Here is an 18,960-nt window from a genome sequence, read left to right on the forward strand (position 1 = left end):
CTGAATGGGATCTTACAGAGGTAATTCTCCAGCCTGCTGGAAATCTGCAGAGTACCCATTAAACAATTTTCAGGGATGGTTCTATCCCTCATACAATCTTCCCCATGAACCCCCAGCCCTACTCCTCACAGACACTCCCGAACAGGGCACACCCATCGGATCGATCTGCCTCAAAAGCAGCCATCCATCCGGATGGAATGCTGGCGGGAGCCGGTGTGGTAACACCTTGCTCCTCACCCTGCAGCAAGTCAGTCCACAGCAGAGGGCAGGATACTGAACCTTCACATCCTCAACAGGAGCAGGCAAATCCCCACTTTCACCACCACCTGGACAGGGACCCAGACCGACCGCCTGAGAACCTATAATGGCACTTACTTTATTTACAGTCATAAAGCCTCCCCTTGGTTCCTGTTATCCTGGACCAGGAGCTGCTATGTTGGGTACGTGGTCCCATTTGTATAACATTCCCAGTCTTCTCCCTTCATGAAGTCACCGTCTCGCAGGAAGTGAACCCTCAACACCCTTGACCAGATTCTCTCTGTCTTTTCACCCACCTATGCAGCCATTCGATTGGAAATAGAAGCCCAGCTGCTGGCCATCCCCTTGGAGGAGGTAGCCAATGCCACATCCAGCTGAATGCGAAAGTTGTTGGCATTCACACTGTGGCCCAATAAAACAGGTCTGCCCTGGATTCTCTGCTGGCGGAGAAAGGGGGCACATGTACCATCATCGGCTCTGATTGCTGCAGTTACATACCCAGCCCCAGTGGGAACATTACGAACTCAGCCCGACATATCCAACAGGCTGCCGCTGTACTGCACAACCAAAAACCAGAATGGGACCCGTGGAACTGGGCAAGCGTCTGGCTGGGTTCCTGGGGCACAGCCTTGCTCCAGGGTCTCATAGTCCTCATTACTATCATTGTCGTTATTGCAGTTCTTGTCATGGCTATTAAAATGCGCTGTCTGAGCTTGTGCTCAATGCTGCTACCCCCCCTGCCCTGACCTTACCACCCAACTAGTGAAGGTCCACAGGGACAATAACTTTGCCCCGACACGGAATATGTGGTTTTAGACTCAGACTCTGAATCTTACCCCACTGATTCCGGCCCTCCCCTGGCTCTGGCTACATATTCCCTTTCGCCTCTACCCCTAACTCAGCAAAATAAAATAAAAAAAGGGAAATTGTAGGAGAAAAGATAAACCACTCTGCCTGCCTTGTTCACAGAACCATGTCTGATCTTAGCAAAACAGAGCATACTGGGAGTGCAGGTCCATTGTACCCTGAAGGTTACTGCACAGGTGGATAGAGTGGTCCAGAAGGCATATGGTATGCTTGCCTTCATTGGACACGGTGTTGAGTATAAGAGCTAGTAAGTCATGTTAACATTGTACAAGGCATTGGTTCGGCTGCATTTGGAATAATGTGTACAGTTCTGGTCACCACATTACCAAAAGGATGTGGACACTTTGGAGAGGGTGCAGAGAAGGTTTACGAGGATGTTGCCTGGTATGGGTGATGCTAGCTCTGAAGAGAGGGTGAGTAGGTTGGGTTTATTTTCATTAGAAAAAAAGGAGATTATGGGGGGACCTGATTGAGGTTTACATAATCATGAAGGGTATGGACAGGGTGGATAGAAACATTATTTTTTCCCAGGATGAAGGATTCAATTGTGAGAGTTCACATTTTCAAGCTGAGAGGTGGAAAGTTTAAGGGGGATAACACGCGGCAAGTGCTTCACACAGAGAGGGTGGTAGACATTTGGTACGTGTTGCTAGCAGAGTTGGTAGAGGCAGGCACGGTAGATTCATTTAAGATGCGTCTGGACGAATGCTTGAGTGAGTGGGGAGCAGATGGGTACAGATGCTTAGGAATTGACCGACAGGTTAAGAGAGTACATTTGGATTGGCTCAGGCTTGGAGGGCCGAAGGGCCTGTTCCTGGGTTGTAAATTTTCTTTCTTTGTTCTATAATCCCTCAACTTCACTACAACCAGCTCAGGAACTAAAAACCAAAACCAGACATGACCTAAACAGCTTCCAGACTGAAGGAATACACTCCTCAGATGATCTGATAACAGACTTCCTTCCTCACAATAGCATCATCGCTCCTGCAGCCCCGAGGGCATCCACAGTGCCCTCAGGTACTGAAGCCCCACAAAGCCTCCCTAGACTGAGTGACACCCAGATACCTGACAAGAATACGCACCACCCTGCAGGCCCATTGGAACCAGGATACTGGACATTAGCACCTGCTCTCGCAGAGGAACGGAACCTCCTGTTCCAGTTATTACCTGATTGCTCCGACCGGCCAGCCGATTGTATTCCATTAAATGTAATTTAATTCATCTTGTCTTGTAATTAACACTGCACTACTGTAACACTACTGTAACACGATAAAAACTGTATCTGCAGCTTGGGGAAGAGAATCCTTGACTTAACTGGGTAAAGTGTCCGTTTCCTATGAGTATTGCCAATTTCTCTTTCCCACCACATAGTGAGAAATAAACCAGTGTTCGTCAATTTCACAAGATCGGTGTGTGGCCTCTATTTGTAATTGGACGATTCTCCGACAATGTCCTATATTGCAGCAAGTGGGTCAGAGTCAAAATGTCATTTGCAGAGGCTGTGATTTTACATTTTCTTCCTCACTCTCTGTCCCACTGTGTCCATTTCCTTCTGTCTGACCTCCCTCAGTCTTGGGTCTTCCTTCATTTCTCTCTCTCCATCGTCTGGCTCTTTCTTCCTCACTCCACTCCCCTCTCTCTCGCTCTCTCTCTCTATCTCTCTCTCTCTCACACACACACACACACACACACCCTCCCTTTCTGATTCTCCATCACAATTCCTCTGTCTGTCCTCTTCCCCCGCCTCCCCATCAAACTCTCCAGATCGTCCCATCATGTTAATCCATCAATGCTCTAATGTTTCGAGTCAGGTTTACAAAATGACAGGAACTCCAACATTTCAGAGACAGAGGTTTCAATCTCAGAAACATTTTTTAAATATTCTTTTGTGGGACTTGGGCGTCACTGGCTGGCTAACATTGACAGCCCATCCTTATTTGCCCTTGAGAAGGTGGTGGTGAGCTGCCTTCTTGAATCACTGCAGTCCCCTTGCTGTGAGTTGACCCACAATGCCAGTAGGGAGGGAATGCCAAGATTTTAACTCAACAACTGTAAAGGAATGGTGATATATTTCCAAGTCAGGGTGGTGTGTGGCTTGGAGGGGAACTTGCAGGTGGTGGTGTTCCCAAGTACCTGCTGCCCTTGTCCTTCGAGATGGATGTGGTCGTGGATTTGGAAGGTGCTGTTGAAGGATCTTTGGTGGATTTCTGCAGTGCATCTTGTAGATAACACACACTGCTGCCACTGGGCACTGGTGGTAGAGGGATTGAATATTTGTCGATGTGGTGCCAATCAAGTGGGTTGCTTTGTCCTGGATGGTGTCAAGCCCCTTGAGTATTGTTGGAGCTGCACCCATCCAGGCAAGTGGGGAGTATTCCATCACATTCCTGACTTGTACCTTGTAGACAGTGGGTAGAATTTGGGGAGTCAGGAAGTGAATTACTCGCCACAGTATCCCTAGTCTCTGTCCTGTTCTTGTAACTACTGTGTTCATGTGGTGAGTCCAGTGAGTTTCCGGTCAATGGTAACTCCAAGGATGTTGACAGTGGGGGAATCAGTGACGGTAACACTGTTGTATGTCAAGGAGTGGTGATTACAGTGTCTTTTGTTGGTGATGGTCATGGTCTGACATTTGTGTGGCGTGAATATTACTCATCACTTGCTGGTCGAAGTCTGGATATTGTCCAGATCTTGTTGCATTTGAGCACGGATTGTTTCAGTATCTAAGGAGTCATGAAATGTGCTGAAAGCTGTGCAAACATCAGTGAACATCGCCACTTCTGACCTTATGACTGAGGGAAGGTAATTGATGAAGCTGTTGAAGATTATTGGGCCTAGGACACTACCCTGAGGGGCTCCTGCAGAGATGTCCTGGAGCTGAGATGTCTGACCCTCTACAACCACAATCATCTTCTTTTGTGCCAGGTGTGACTCTAACCAGTGGAGTGTTTGCCCCCAATACGTATTATTCCATTTTTGACAGGACTCCTTGATGCCATACCCATTCAAATGTAGCCTTGATGTCAAGGGCTGTCACTCTCACCTCATCTCTGGAATTCAGCTCTTTTGTCCATGTTTGAACCAAGGCTGCAATGAGATCAGGAGCTGAATGACTTTGGCGAAACCCAAACTGGGCATCACTGAGCAGGTTATTGTTGAGCAGGTGCTGTTTGATAGCCCTCGACAAAAGTGAGGACTGCAGATGCTGGAACCCGAGTTTAGATCAGAGTGGTGCTGGAAAAGCACAGCAGGTCAGGCAGCATTTGACTCCTCGGATGCTGCCTGACCTGCTGTGCTTTTCCAGCACTACTCTGTTTGATAGCCCTGTTGATGGAGAGTCGGCAGATTGGGTGGCAATTAGCCAGGTTGGATTTGTCATGCTTTTTATGTACAGGAAATATCTGGGCAATTTTCCACATTGTCAGGGAGATGCCAATGTTGTAACTGTGTGGGAAGAGTTTGGCTAGGGGAGCAGCAAGTACTGGAGTGCACTTCTTCAGTACTATTGCCAGAATGTTCTCAAGGCCCATTGCCTTTGCAGTATCCACGGGGAGTGAATCGAATTGTCTGGAGCCTGGTAACTGTGATGCTGGGGAGCACTGAAGAAGTCCAAAGATGTGCAGATCAGGTGAATTGGTCATGCTAAATTGCCCGTAGGGTTAGGTAAGGGGTCGATGTAGATGTAGGGGTATGGGTGGGTTACGCTTCGGCGGGGCGGTGTGGACCTGTTGGGCCGAAGGGCCTGTTTCCACACTGTAAGTAATCTAATCTAATCTAATCTAATCTAATCTAATTATAAAAACAAAGTCCAAGATGGATCATCTACTCAGCACTTCTGACTGAACTTTGATATGAATGCATCAGCCTTATCTTTTGCACTGATGTGCTGGGCTCCTCCATCAGTGAGGATGGGGATATTTGTGGAGCAGCTCCGCCAGTGAGTTGTTAAATTATACACCACCATTCACGACTGGATGTGAAAGGACTGCAGAGCTTAGATCTGATGCATTGGTTGTGGGAGCACACAGCTCTGTCTATCACTTCCTGGTTATGCCACTTGGCAAGTACTCCTGTTTAGTACCTTCACCAGGTTGACACCTCATATTTAGGTCTGCCTGATGCTGCTCCTGGCACGCGCTCCTGAACTCTCCATTGAACCAAGATTGATCCCTGCTTGATGGTAATGGTTGAGTGGGGATATGCTAGGCCATGAGGTTACAGATTGTGCTGGAGTACAGCAGTTTTGATGACCCACAGTGCTTCATGGATGCCCAGTATTGAGCCGTAGATCGGTTCGAAGTCTGTCCCAGTTAGCACAGTGATAGCACCACACAACAAGATGGAGGGTATTCTCAATGTGAAGGCAGGACTTTGTCTCCATCAGGACAGTGCAGTGGTCACTTTTATCTATACTGTCATGGACAGAGGTGATTGCAACTGGCAGATTAGTAAAGGTGAGGTCAAGTACATTTTCTGCTCTTGTTGGTTCCTTCACCACCTGCCAGAGACCCAGTGTAGCAGTTATATCCTTTAGGACCCAACCAACCCAATCAGTAATGCTGCTGCTGCTGAGCCACTCTTGGTGGTGGACATTGAAATCCGCCACCCAGTAGACATTTTACCACCCTCAGTGCTTTCTCCAAGTGTTGTTCAACATGGAGGGGCACTGATTCATCAGCTGAAGGAGGATAATATGTGATAACCAGTAAGAGGTTTCCTTGCCTCTGTTTAACTTGAAGCCATGAGACCTCATGAGGTCCACAGTCGATGTCAAGGACTCCCAGGGCAACTTCCTCCCACCTCGGCTGGGTCTGTCCTGTCAGTGGGACCGGACATATCCAGGGATGGTAATGGTGGTGTCTGGGTATGTAAGGTATGATCTGATAAAAATGAATGGATCAGGCTGTTGCTTGACTCGTCTGTGAGACAGTTCTCTCAATTTTGGCACTAGCTCCCAGATTCCAGTATAGAGGACAGGGCCGTTGTCTTTTCTGGTTCCAAGGATGATGCCAGATGATCCAGGGTTTCATTTCTTTGTTGTGAGTTTCTAGCGATTGATATGACTGAGTGGCTTGTGAGGCCATTTCAGAGGGCAGTGGAGAATCAACCACATTGCTGTGGCTCTGGAGTCACATGGAGGCCAGACCAGGTAAGGATGGCAGATTTCCTTCCCTAAAGGGCATTAATGAGCCAGATAGTTTTTTCCGACAATTGACAATGGTTTCAAGGTTAACCCTTAATTCGGTTTTTTTAAAATTGAATTCAAACTCCATCATCTGCCATGGCACGATTTGAACCCAGGTCCCCACAGCATTATTCTGAGTTTCTGGATTAATAGTCAAGTGACAATACCACGAGACCATCGATTCCACTGAGGAGGTGGATGGGGATGCAGTGAGAGGGAGGTTGTGGAAAGGCAGGGATGGGAGTCAGCCTGGAGGGCCGTGGGAATGGGGATGTGGGGGGCAGGGAATAGGTACCAGGGCTGAGTCGAGGGGTGGTGATAATCTCCTGTCAGTGAACACTGAAATTGCAGTAGAAATAGTTCTCAGCACATGACTGAAGATGATATCCTGGGATAGAGAGAATGAGACAGAGAGAAGTTGGACAGATACACAAACATGAGGGGAGGAGGTGACAGTGTCTCAACCTTTGCAGCCTCTGGTTTCTAACCGTGTGTGTGATGTGTTTTTGTTGAAATGCAGTGAGACTGTGTGTGGGATCTTCCTTCATTCGACAAGGTGTTGCACAAAAGGGCCTGGAATAAACTAAACATACCGGCCATGTATTAGCATGGATACAGGATGGGTTAACTGACAGGAAGCAAAGAGTGGGGATAAATGAGTGCGTTTCTGGTTGGTGATCAGTGACGGGTGTTTGCCTCAGTGATTACCATTAGGACCACAATTATTCACAATTTATAGAGATGATTTGGAGTTTGGGGATCACAGTTAGTGCCAATGTTTGTGGATGACATGAAGGTAAATGGTAGAGTAAAGTGTGCAGAGTACTCTGAAAGTTTCCAAAGGGACATCGATAGTTCAAGTGAGTGAGCAAAGGTCTGGTAGATGGAGTACAATGTGAATAAATGTGAAATCATCCAATTTGGAATAACTGTGAGAGGGACTATTTCTGAACGGTGAAAGAAACTTGCAGCATGATGCTGTGCAGAGAGACCTGGGGGTCCTTGTGCATGGATCAGAGAATGCTCGTCTACAGGTGCAACCAGTAAGTCAGAAGGAAAATGGAATTTTGTCTTCCTAAAGGGATTGTATTTAAAAGCAGAACGGTTATGTTGCAGCTGTATAGGGTGCTGGGGAGACCACACCTGGAGGACTGTGTGCAGGTTTTGTTTCCGTACTTGGGAAAGGATGTACTGGCACTGGAGGTGGTGCAGAGGACAAGGTTCACTAGGTTGATTCCGGAGTTCGGGGGGGTGGCTTATGAGGAGAGACTGAGAAGACTGGGATTATATTCCTTGGAATTTCCTAGAATAATGGGGATGGTGTGGTGGGAGTGGATCTCAGAACCATATGAAATTTCTGAAGGGAATAGATAAGATAGAAGTAAAGAGAGTGTTTCCACTGGCCGGTGAAACTGAGACAAGTGGGCATAGCCTCAAAATAAGAAGGAACAGATTAGGGCTGAATTGAGAAGGAAGTTCTTCTCCCAGAGGGTTGTGAATCTGTGGAAATCCCTGCCCAGTGAAGTAGTTGAGGCTTCCTTAGTGAATGAAGTTTAAGTTCAGAGAGATAGATTTTTGAACAGGAAAGGAATTAAGGGTGAAGGTGAGAGGGTGGGTATGTGGAGCTGATCCCACAAAAAGACCAGCCATGATCATATTGAATGACTCAGGAGGCTCAAAGGGCCAGACAGCGATTTCCTGCTCCTCATTCTTATGGTCTTATGGATTTGAACATTAACCTCTTCTGGGGGGTTGTGTGTATGGGTGGGGTGGGGTGCGGTGAGGAGGGCGGTGTTGGGGGGAGGGGGGTGAGGGTGGAGTCCTGAGCCTCTGAAGCATTTTTCAATCATTGTGGAAGGGTTGTATTATTACTTCAGACAGTGCTAAATGGAAGTTGCAGGTGCCACTCAAATGTCGTTTATTGGTCAGCTGAGGCTCATGGGGAAAGGAAAGAGAGGGTTGGATTTTTCTGTCTCTCCACCCAGCCGTTTTCTTTTCTGTATTTCCTCTCGGAATATCTGGGACAGACTCCACTGGGACTTGTCACCATTTTAATGGGGCGGTGGGTGAGTGGTCAGTGGGGATCATGGTGTGGGAAGGGAGTGGGATCCCAACCCCTGCTTCCCCACAACATGTCCCACTCCCTCCTCCTACCATTCTCAGTTTATCTGTGAGGATTAGGGGATGGACAGAAGGAATTGTTGCCATTGACTGGGATCTTATTACGGGTAAAAACAATGACTGCAGATGCTGGAAACCAGATTCTGGATTAGTGGTGCTGGAAAAACACAGCAATTCAGACAGCATCCGAGGAGCTGTAAAATCGACGTTTCGGGCAAAAGCCCTTCATCAGGAATACAGGCAGAGAGCCTGATGGGTGGAGAGATAAGTGAGAGGAGGGTGGGGGTGGGGAGAAAGTAGCATAGAGTACAATAGGTGAGTGGGGGAGGGGATGAAGGTGATAGGTCAGGGAGGAGAGGGTGGAGTGGATAGGTGAAAAAGAAGAAAGGCAGCTCGGCATGGTTGAAGAGCTTCAGGACAGAGGAAATGACCTGGGAGTTGCAGTGGGAGAGGGACTCCCTGAGATTCTTGTAGAGAGAGGAGGAGAACATCTTCAAGGCAGGCATTCGCAGTAGGGTTAAGATCAACTAGGTAAAAACAATGACTGCAGATGCCTTCCCCGCTCACCTACTGTAGTCTATGCTACTTTCTCCCCACCCCCACCCTCCTCCAGCTTATCTCTCCTCACTTCAGGCTCTCTGCCTTCATTCCTGATCAGGGGCTTTTGCCCACAACGTCGATTTTACTGCTCCTCGGATGCTGCCTGAACTGCTGTGCTCTTCCAGCACTACTATCCAGAAAATGGGATCTTATTACTGTCTCTTGGGTTGGGGGGTTGGGGAGGGTGGGGTTTGGTGAGGGGGTGAGGTTTTGGAGTCGGCTCTGGGACTGAGGAGGATCCTTAGCATTGCAAAGGGGCAAGAAATGCAGGATCTGACACACCCGACCCCACCACCCTCCCACGCCGCCCCCACTCACTTTTGGCCAACGTTCAGGATGATATTAACCCACTCCATCAACGGTTGGCCATTTTCACATTTTGCTTCCTGTGGGATCCCACACAGTGGAATGTGGGAGCAGGGGTTGTTGCACGGAAAAGGAAGACAGCTGAAAGAGGGATGGGGTGGTAGGGGGCTAGGTACCGGATCTGGAGGGAGGGTGTGAGGGTTTACTCCAGTGATCAGACCCAGCCCAGCTCCAGGTTGAAACAGGAGAGTTTAGTATTTGCTGATGGCTTAGTGGGGATGGAGGGGTGGGGGGGCTGCTGTTTTCACATTACAGCCTGTGGGATCTTGCTGTGCGGGGATAGACTACAGCCATTTCCTTTACAGTAGTAGGGAGCAACACTTTTCACATTCAGGAAATTCAGGAGGTGAGGGCAAGGGGTTCTGAACGTGGGTGGTGAAGGTACAGAAACCTTCAGTTTCATTCAACGTGGAGTGGGGGAAACTGGGGACAGCTGGTGGGATCCAGCTGTGCAGAATACCCTTCACTCCAATATCAGCCCCTCTCTGTGGGGGTAATGGGGAGGTGGGGGATGGTGGTGAATGGAGGTGGGCTCTGACAGGTTGTTGAAGGAATACCATGGCGCTCCGCATACAGCTACCTGTGGGATCTTGCTGTGCACTCCCTCGGCCTGCAGCTCACCCTCACATGTTACGCTAGCCTATCCATAGGCCCCCAGGGTGAGGTCACTGATGGTCTGATAGTGGTTAGGGTGCACCGTCCCTCCATTTCCCCCATAGCTCTGACCCTCCCACCACCTCTCATCATCCCCACACCCTCCGAGACATGGCACAGAGATTGGAGCACAAGGCAAACGTGAGGCAGGAGAGGGCATTTCAATCAAAACAAGTGTGGAATGGAGAGAGAGAGAGAGAGATAAAGAGATTATCGAAATGAAAGGGGAATCTGGCCAGAGATGGAGGTGTGGGTGGGACAGTGAAAGTGGAAGAGGGAGAAAGGGACAGAGAAAGAAAGACATTGATCGATTTGCGAGAGCAGGAGGAGAAAGCTGAACAGAGATGGACAAGTGGATAGTGTCAGACAGAGGGAGAGAGGAGTGAAAGAGAGAGACAGGGACACACAGATAGAGAGGTGCCTGTACCAGGGGAAGGTTCCTCATTAATATTTCATGTAGAAACTGCACCAATCCCGGATGGAGTGGGCACGGGGGTGATGCCCTTTGAATGGGAGTGGGTCAGGGGAACATTGGACTTGTTTTTTGTGCTTCTCGTACCCCCGGATTGTCAGAGAACCAGCTGGACGGGGCAGATTAAACCCAAGGGATGGTGGGGGCTGAGGAGGGCGGGGGGGCGCGGGTGGTGGGAAAAGGGGAGAGGGACACAAGTTGTGGTGAGTGACTCTCCACCACTGAGTCATTGCCCAGCCCCTCAGAAAATAAACCCTGGGGCAGTCAGAAAGCATTTGCCCCTGATCCCATTTGAAATCTGTTCCTATTCTCTGGGTTTAAGATCAGGGAGAGGTGTTGATTAAACATAGAGACTTTGGAAGTCAGTCAGTGATGGGATCTCGTTTGTTTCTCCTCAGTTTTGTTTCAGAACATTTTAGCTTTGATCTGATCAATTTCCATCTCTCTCCTGGAGGGAATTCTGAGAGACTGAACCTTGGACACTGAGGGAGAGACAGACTCTGTCAGTGGGAATGGGGGTGGTGTGTGGGGAGGGGGAGTTTGGGGCTGAGAGACAATAAATATTTCTGTCCCTGCTCCCCTCAAACAGAAACACTGCGACAGTCCTGAGGCAGTCTGAGTAACCTTCCCGTTCCTGGTCCCTGGGTTTATTATCAGGGGCTGTGTTGGGAGGAGACTGTCTGATTGTGGAGGCAGCGAGTGGTGGGATCTTGCTGTGCTTTTGGTGCAGGAGTTTGTGAAAAACTAATTAATTTTCATTTCTCTCTCAGTCCTTCCGCCTCCCGTTCCCGGGGAGATTTGATTCGGGAGCTGAAACACGGGAAAATGCAGAGACAGAGAGAGAGAGACAATTATTATAAACTGTCCCATCTCCTGTCATTCATTTACACACAAGCACACACTCCCGAGGGAGAACAATTGTGGGGCTCAGGCAGTCTCTGGGGTTTGTATCACAAGGGGGTGAGCTCTGGGGGGTAGAGGATGTGGGAAGATAGAGGGCCAAAAAGGGAGCTGCTGCACAGTCTGATCCCACAGATTTCACTACCTCCCTCTCTCTCTGCCTCCATATTCCCAGTTGCCTGTCCCTCACGCAGCTTTCTATAAATTCTCCTCTCTGCCATATCCTTCACATCTACCCCTGCCCACTCTCTCACCCTGTCCCCAGGTTTTTCAGGAACTGATCTTCCATTCAGTATTTCTGATCTTTGGCCTTTCCCACCAACCTCTCTCTGCCCTCTGTGATCTTGCTATTGCTCCCTGAGGGTCATTTGAGCCACATCCCCCTCATTCTCTGTCCCTCTCTATCGCTCATGCTCAATGGTATCTCTGTTTACCTTTCTCCCCACCGACTTCTTTCTCTCTTTTGTTTCCATAGATTCCCCACAGGATGGAAGCAGGCCATTCAGCCCATTCACACCAACCCTCTGAAGGATAGCCTCCCCAAACCTTTCCCATCTCTGTAACACTGCATTTCCCATGGCACGTCCACTTAATCTGCTCATCCTTTGACTGTGGGAGGAAACCAAAGCACCCAAAGCAAACCCAGGCAGACACAAGGAGAATGTAGAAACTCCACACAGTCATTCAAGACTGGATTCGAACCTGGGTGTTTCTCTCTCTCTCTCTCTCTCTCTCTCTTTTCTTCTGTCTCCGTATCCCTGTGTTTATTTTTCTCTCTTTCTCCTTCTCACTTTCTCCATTTTCCCCTATTCTCAATGGGATTTCTCTCTCCTGCTTCCTATCTGTCCTTTTTGGTCTGTCTCTCTCTCGGATCTTTCTCCCTGTGTCTTACTGTTTCTCTCCCTGTATTGCTCTGTGCCCCCGTTTTCACCTTTTCTGCCCCAGTTTCTTTCTCTCCTATCTGTCCTTCTATCTCTCTCTCTCTGGGGTCTTTCTGCCCCCCTCAATTCGTCCCTCTTCCTCTGCCTCTCCATCTCTGTCTCTATCCTGCACTGTTTCTCTCCCTATGATCATTCTCCGTCTCTCCCAAGTTTTCTCTCTCTCCCTCTACCCCCGACTCTCCAGATGGAGGTTTCCTTCTGTTTACCTATGTCTCCCTATTCCCCATGTATATACCTGGAGTTTCACTCTCCATTTGCCTGTGGCTGTTTATCCCTGTCCCTGGGAGCAAATTTGGGGTGGAACGGTGGCAGGGCTGAATACTTATTGGAGTGGGATTCTCCTTCTGTTTCCTTCTCTCTCCCTGTCGGTCCATCTCTCCCATGGCTTTTCTCACCTTTATGCCTCAGACCTGAAATCCACACAGAGACAAAGCTTCAGTTTCAAACCAGCTACAATAGGCTTTTATTCAGACAAGGGAACAGTCTTCTGCAGCCAAGGAACAAAGATTAATCCCACAGGGGAACATCGTATTTCCACACTGACAAACACAAGCTGTGAGTGGGATGAACTTAACCAGTAAAGTTAGTGAGTCTCTGAACATCAAACTATTTCACACAAGGACATGAAGCGACTATATGGATCTGTTGTACAAGTGGACATTTGTTCATTTTACAAATGATCATGAATTTTCTCACTGAGATTTTTTTAGAATTCTGACACTGTGAACAGGCCCTTCAGCCCAACACATCCACACTGACCCGTCAAAGAGTAACCCATCCAGATCCATTTCCCCATCCTATATTTACCCCTGACTAATGCACCTAACATACACATTCCTGAACACTCAGGGCAATTTAGCACAACCAATTCACCTAACTTGCACAACTTTTGACTGCGGGTAGAAATCGGAGCATGTCGACAGAGGGAGAATGTGCAAACTCACACAGTCGTCCGAGGCTGGGTTCCAGGTATTTGAGGCAGCAGTGCTAACCACTGAGTCACCTCTGATTGACTCAAATTGTGTTCAAGATGGTTAATCTCAGGGAAGTGTAATTTGCTGCTGACTTTGCCTATTTTCCCACACACTTCCAAGTATTCAGAAATCTCATCTTTCACAATGGATTCCAAGATTTTACCCAGGACCGAGGTTAGGGTAATCGGACTGTAATTTTCTGTTTTGTGCATTACTTCCATTTAAAACAAGTATGTTTGCATGTTTCTGTGTGTTTGTATGTGTGAGTCAGTGTGTCTATGTGTGTGTGCATGTTTCTGTGTGTGTTTATGCGTGTTAGTGTACATGTTTCTGTGTATATGTATACATGTCTGTGCCAGTGCGCTTGGATGTGACAATGCTGTCACTTTAACAAGGTTATTTTGTTCTTGGTTGTTTTTTAAGACTATAAGACATAAAAGCAGAAATTAGGCCATTCTGTCCATCGAGCCTGCTCTGCCATTCAATCATGGCTGCTACGTTTCTCATCGAGGAGAAAGTGAGGACTGCAGATGCTGGAGATCAGAGCTGAAAATGTGTTGCTGGAAAAGCGCAGCAGGTCAGGCAGCATCCAAGGAACAGGAGAATCAATGTTTCGGGCATAAGCCTGAAGAAGGGCTTATGCCCGAAACATCGATTCTCCTGTTCCTTGGATGCTGCCTGACCTCCTGCACTTTTCCAGCAACACATTTTCAGCTCTGCCACATTTCTCATCCCCATTCTCCCTGTAACACTTGATCCCCTTGACAATCACAAACTTATCTATCTCTGTCTAAAAGATATTCAATGACCTGGCCTCCACAGCGTTCTGTGGCAGTGAATTCCATAGATTCACCACTCTCCAGCTAAAGAGGTTTCTCCTTGTCTCCATTTAGAAAAGTCTTCCCTTTACCCTACTGCTGTGCCCTGGCGTCCTAGTCTTTCCTACCAATGGAAACATCTTCCCAACATCCATTCTGTCCAGGCTATTCATTTAGATTCCCCCTCATCCTTTTGAACTCCATCGAGTACAGACCCAGAGTCCTGAAACTTTCCTCATACATTAAGCTTTTCATTTCTGGGACCATTCTCGTGAACCTTCTCTGAACACCCTCCAGGACCAATACATAATTCCTAAGATACGGGGCCCAAAACTGCACATAATTCTCCAAATGTAGTCTGACCAGATCCTTCTAGAGTCTCAGAAGTGTATGAATTCATACTTTCCCACATTGTACTCCATCTGCCACTTCTTTGCCCACTTTCCTAACCTGTCCAAATCCTTCTGCAGACTTCCTACCTTTTCACTGTTACCTGTCCCTCTACTTATCTTCATATCATTGGCAAACCTGGCCAGAATGCCCTCCGTTCCTTCATCTTGATCATTAATATATAAAGTGAAATGTTGAGCTCCCAACACTGAGCCTTGCGGAACACCACTCGTCACTGGCTGCCATCATGAGAAGGACTCTTTCACCCTCACTCTCTGCTTTTGGCCAAACAGCCAATCTTCTATCCATGCTAGCACCTTGTGTCTAACACTATGGGTCCCTCACTTACTCCTCTCCCAGTCAATTCTCCCCACCTCCTCTCTCATGCCTCTGTATTTGCCTTTATTCAGCTGTATTACCATTATCTTTGATTTTGTCTTCCCTCTCAATTTGCAGAATAATTTCAGTCATATTATGATCACTGCCTGCTGAGGGTTCCTTCACCTTAAGCTCCCTGATCAAGTCTGCCTCTTGCCTGTAAGAATCTGTCTTCCAGTTTATATTATAGAACATAGAACATTACAGCACAGTCCAGGCCCTTCGGCCCTCAATGTTGCTCCAACCTGTGAAGCCCATCTGAATCCCATCGAACCTACATTATTCCATATGTCTATCCAATGACCATTTAAATGCCCTTAAAGTTGGCGACTCTACAATTGTTGTAGGTGGTGCATTCCATGTCCTTACTACCCTCTGAGTGAAAAAAACTACCTCTGACATCTGTTTTATAACCATCACCCCTCAATTTAAAGTATGTCCCCTTGTGCGAGCCATCACCATCCGAGGAAAATGCTCTCACTGTCCACCCTATCTAACCCTGTAATTATTTTATAAGTCTCAATTAAGTCACCTCTCAACTGTCTTTTCTCTAATTAAAACAGCCTCAAGTCCATCAGCCTTTCCTGGTAAGACGCTTCCCTCCATACCAGGCAACATCTTAGTGAATCTCCTCTGAACGCTTTCCAAAGCTACCACATCCTTCCTATAATGCGGTGACATGAACTGTATACAATACTCCAAGTGCCTCTTAAATGTTGCAATTGAACCACTTCCTCTGGCAGCTCATTCCATACCTGTACCACCCTCTATGTGAAAAAGTTGCCGCTTAGGTCTCTTTTATATCTTTCCCCTCTCACCCTAAACCTATGCCCTCTAGTTCTGGACTCACCCACTCCAGGGAAAAGACTTTGCCTATTTATCCAATCCATGCCCCTCATAATTTTGTAAACCTTTATAAGGTCACCCCTCAGCCTCCGATGCTCCAGGGAAAACAGTCCCAGCCTGTTCAGCCTCTCCCAATATCTCAAATCCTCCAATCCTGGCAACATCCATGTAAATCTTTTCTGAACCCTTTCAAGTTTCACAGCATCTTTCCGATAGGAAGGAGATCAGAAAGGCACACAATATTCCAACAGTGGCCTAGCCAATGTCCCTGTACAGCCGCAACATGACCTTCCAACTCCTGTACTCAATACACTGACCAATAAAGGTAAGCATACCAAACGCCTTTTACACTATCCTATCTACCTACAACTCCACTTTCAAGGAGCTATGAACCTTCAGTTCAAGGTCTCTTTGTTCATCAACACTCCCTAGGACCTTACCATTTACTGTATAATTCCAGCTGAGACTTGCTTTCCCAAAATGCAGCACCTAGAATTTATCTGAATTAAACTCCATCTGCCACGTCACAGTCCATTAGCCTATTTGGTCTAAATCCTGTTGTAATATAAGTTAACCCTCTTCGCTGTCCACCACACCTCCAATTTTGGTGTCATCTGCAAACGTACCCTCTTATGCTCGCATCCAAATCATTTATGTAAATGACAAAAAGTAGAGGACCCAGCACCGATCCTTGTGGCACTCCACTGGTCACAGGCCTCCAGTCTGAAAAACAACCCACCACAACCATCCTCTGTCTTCTACCTTTGAGCCAGTTCTGTATCCAAAATGGCTAGTTCTCCCAGTTCTCCATGAGATCTAACCTTGCTCATCAGTCTCCTATGGGGAACCTTGTCGAACGCCTTACTGAAGTCCAAATAGATCACATCTACTGCTCTGCCCTCATCAATTCTCTTTGTTACTTCCTCAAAAAACTCAATCAAATTTGTGAGACATGATTTTCCACACACAAAGCCATGCTGACTATCCCTAATCATTCCTTGCCTTTCCAAATACATGTACATCCTGTCCCTCAGAATTCCCTCCGACAACTTGCCCACCACCGACGTCAGGCTCACTGGTCTATACTTCCCTGGCTTCTCCTTACCACCCTTCTTGGCACCACGTTAGCCAACCCCCAGTCTTCTGGCACATCACCTGTGACTATCGATGACACAAATATCTCAGGCTCACCAATCACTTCTCTAGCTTCCCACAGAGTTCTCGGGTACACCTGCTCAGGTCCTGGGGATTTATCCACCTTTACCCATTTCAAGAAATCCAGCATTTCCTCCTCTGCAATATGGACATTCTGCAAGATGCCACCATCTATTTCACTCCAGTCTATGTGGAGTATCTTCCATGTCCTTTTCCACAGTAAATACTCATTTCGTATCTCCCCCATTTTCTATATCTCCACACAAAGGCCGCTTTGCTGATCTTTGAGTACCCCTATTCTCTCCTTAGTTACCTTTTTGTCTTTAATATATTTGGAAAAGCTCTTTGGATTCTCCTTAATTCTATTTGCTAAAGTTATCTCAAGTCCCCTTTTTGCCCTCCTGATTTCCCTCTTAAGTATCCTCTTAACTTCCTTTATACTCTTCTAAGGATTCACTCGATCTATCCTGTCTATACCTTACATATGCTTCCTTCTTTTTCTTAACCAAACCCTCAATTTCATTAGTCGTCCAGCATTCCCTATACCTACCAGCCTTTCCTTTCACCCTAACAGGAATATACTTTCTCTGGATTCTAGTTATCTCATGTCTGAAGGCCTCCCATTTTCCAGCCGTCCCACAAAACCTCCTGTCTGTCCTCCAAACTATGGAGTTTCCAATGACTAAAGCTCTGCTCCTCCTTTCTCTTCCCCTCTCAGCAACAGGGTCAGACTCTGTGCCAGAGGCCTGTACCCTATTACTTACTCCTGGTAAATTGTCCCCCCAACAGTATCCAAAATGGTCCACTTGTTGTTGAGGGGAATCATCACAGGAGATCCCTGCACTGCCTGCAGGTTCCCTTTCCTACCCCTGTCGGTAATCTATCTACCTTCATGTGGCTGTGGAGTAACTACCTCCCTGTAACTTCTCTCAATAACCCCCTCCCCTTCCAGAATGATCTGAAGATCATCCAGCTCCAGCTCCAGTTCCCTAATGGTCCTCAAGGGTGCACTTCCCAAAAACGAAGTCAGCAGGGACACTCAAGTTGACACTTACCTCCCACATTCCGCATGAGGAACTGCCCTAACCTCCATTCCCACGATTCTAAATTCCCAAGTAGACCTCTGAGAAAATGAAACACGAAAGAAAACAGTTGTTACCTTACCAACTGATGCACAGAACTATTTTTTTGGCTTAGAGGAGGAGGATGGGTGGGAGACATTCCCAAGTATTATTTAGGGTAAAGTAACCACCCAAATGTGTAACCTCATGACCTTCCAGATATTCTAGAGGGAGTCAGAAACTAGATTCTGAGGTGAATAGCAGTGGTTTAGATACAGAATACGAGATGCACAGGAGTGAAGTACTGACTGGAATATATTTAAGGAGTTCAGGGTGATTAATAAGGAAAATAAGAGAATCACATAAGTGAGCTATAGGGCCAGAAGGTCGAATTTGAATGCATAACACAAAGGTAAAGGCAGGATTCTTGACAGTGTGGAGGAACAGAGGAATCTTGAGGTCCATGTCCATAGATTCCTGAAAGTTTCTACCCACGTTGATAGGGTTGTTAAGAATGCATATGGTGTGTTGGCTTTCATTAGCTGGTATATTGTGTTTAAGAGCCGCGAGGTTATGCTGCAGTTCTGTCGAGCCGTGGTTAAACCACACTTGGAATATTGCATTCAGTTCTGGTCGCCTCATTACAGGAAAGATGGGGAAGCTTTACAGAGAGTGCAGGGGAGATTTATGCCAGGAACAGAGGGCATGGTCTAGATTAGAATGGTGCTGGAAAAGCACAGCAGGTCAGGCAGTATCCAAGGAGCAGGAAATTCCTCATTCCTGATGAAGGGCTTTGCCTGAAACGTCGATTCTCCTGCTCCTCAGATACTGCCTGACCTGCTGTACTTTTCCAGCACCACTCTAATCTAGACTCTGATCTCCAGCATCTGCAGTCCTCACTTTTGCCTAGGAACGGAGGGTATGTCTTATGAAGAAAGGTTGAGAGAGTTAAGGCTTTTCTCATTGGAGCAAAG

This window comes from Chiloscyllium punctatum, chromosome 24, assembly GCF_047496795.1.
Source record: "Chiloscyllium punctatum isolate Juve2018m chromosome 24, sChiPun1.3, whole genome shotgun sequence".
Lineage (NCBI taxonomy): Eukaryota > Metazoa > Chordata > Chondrichthyes > Orectolobiformes > Hemiscylliidae > Chiloscyllium > Chiloscyllium punctatum.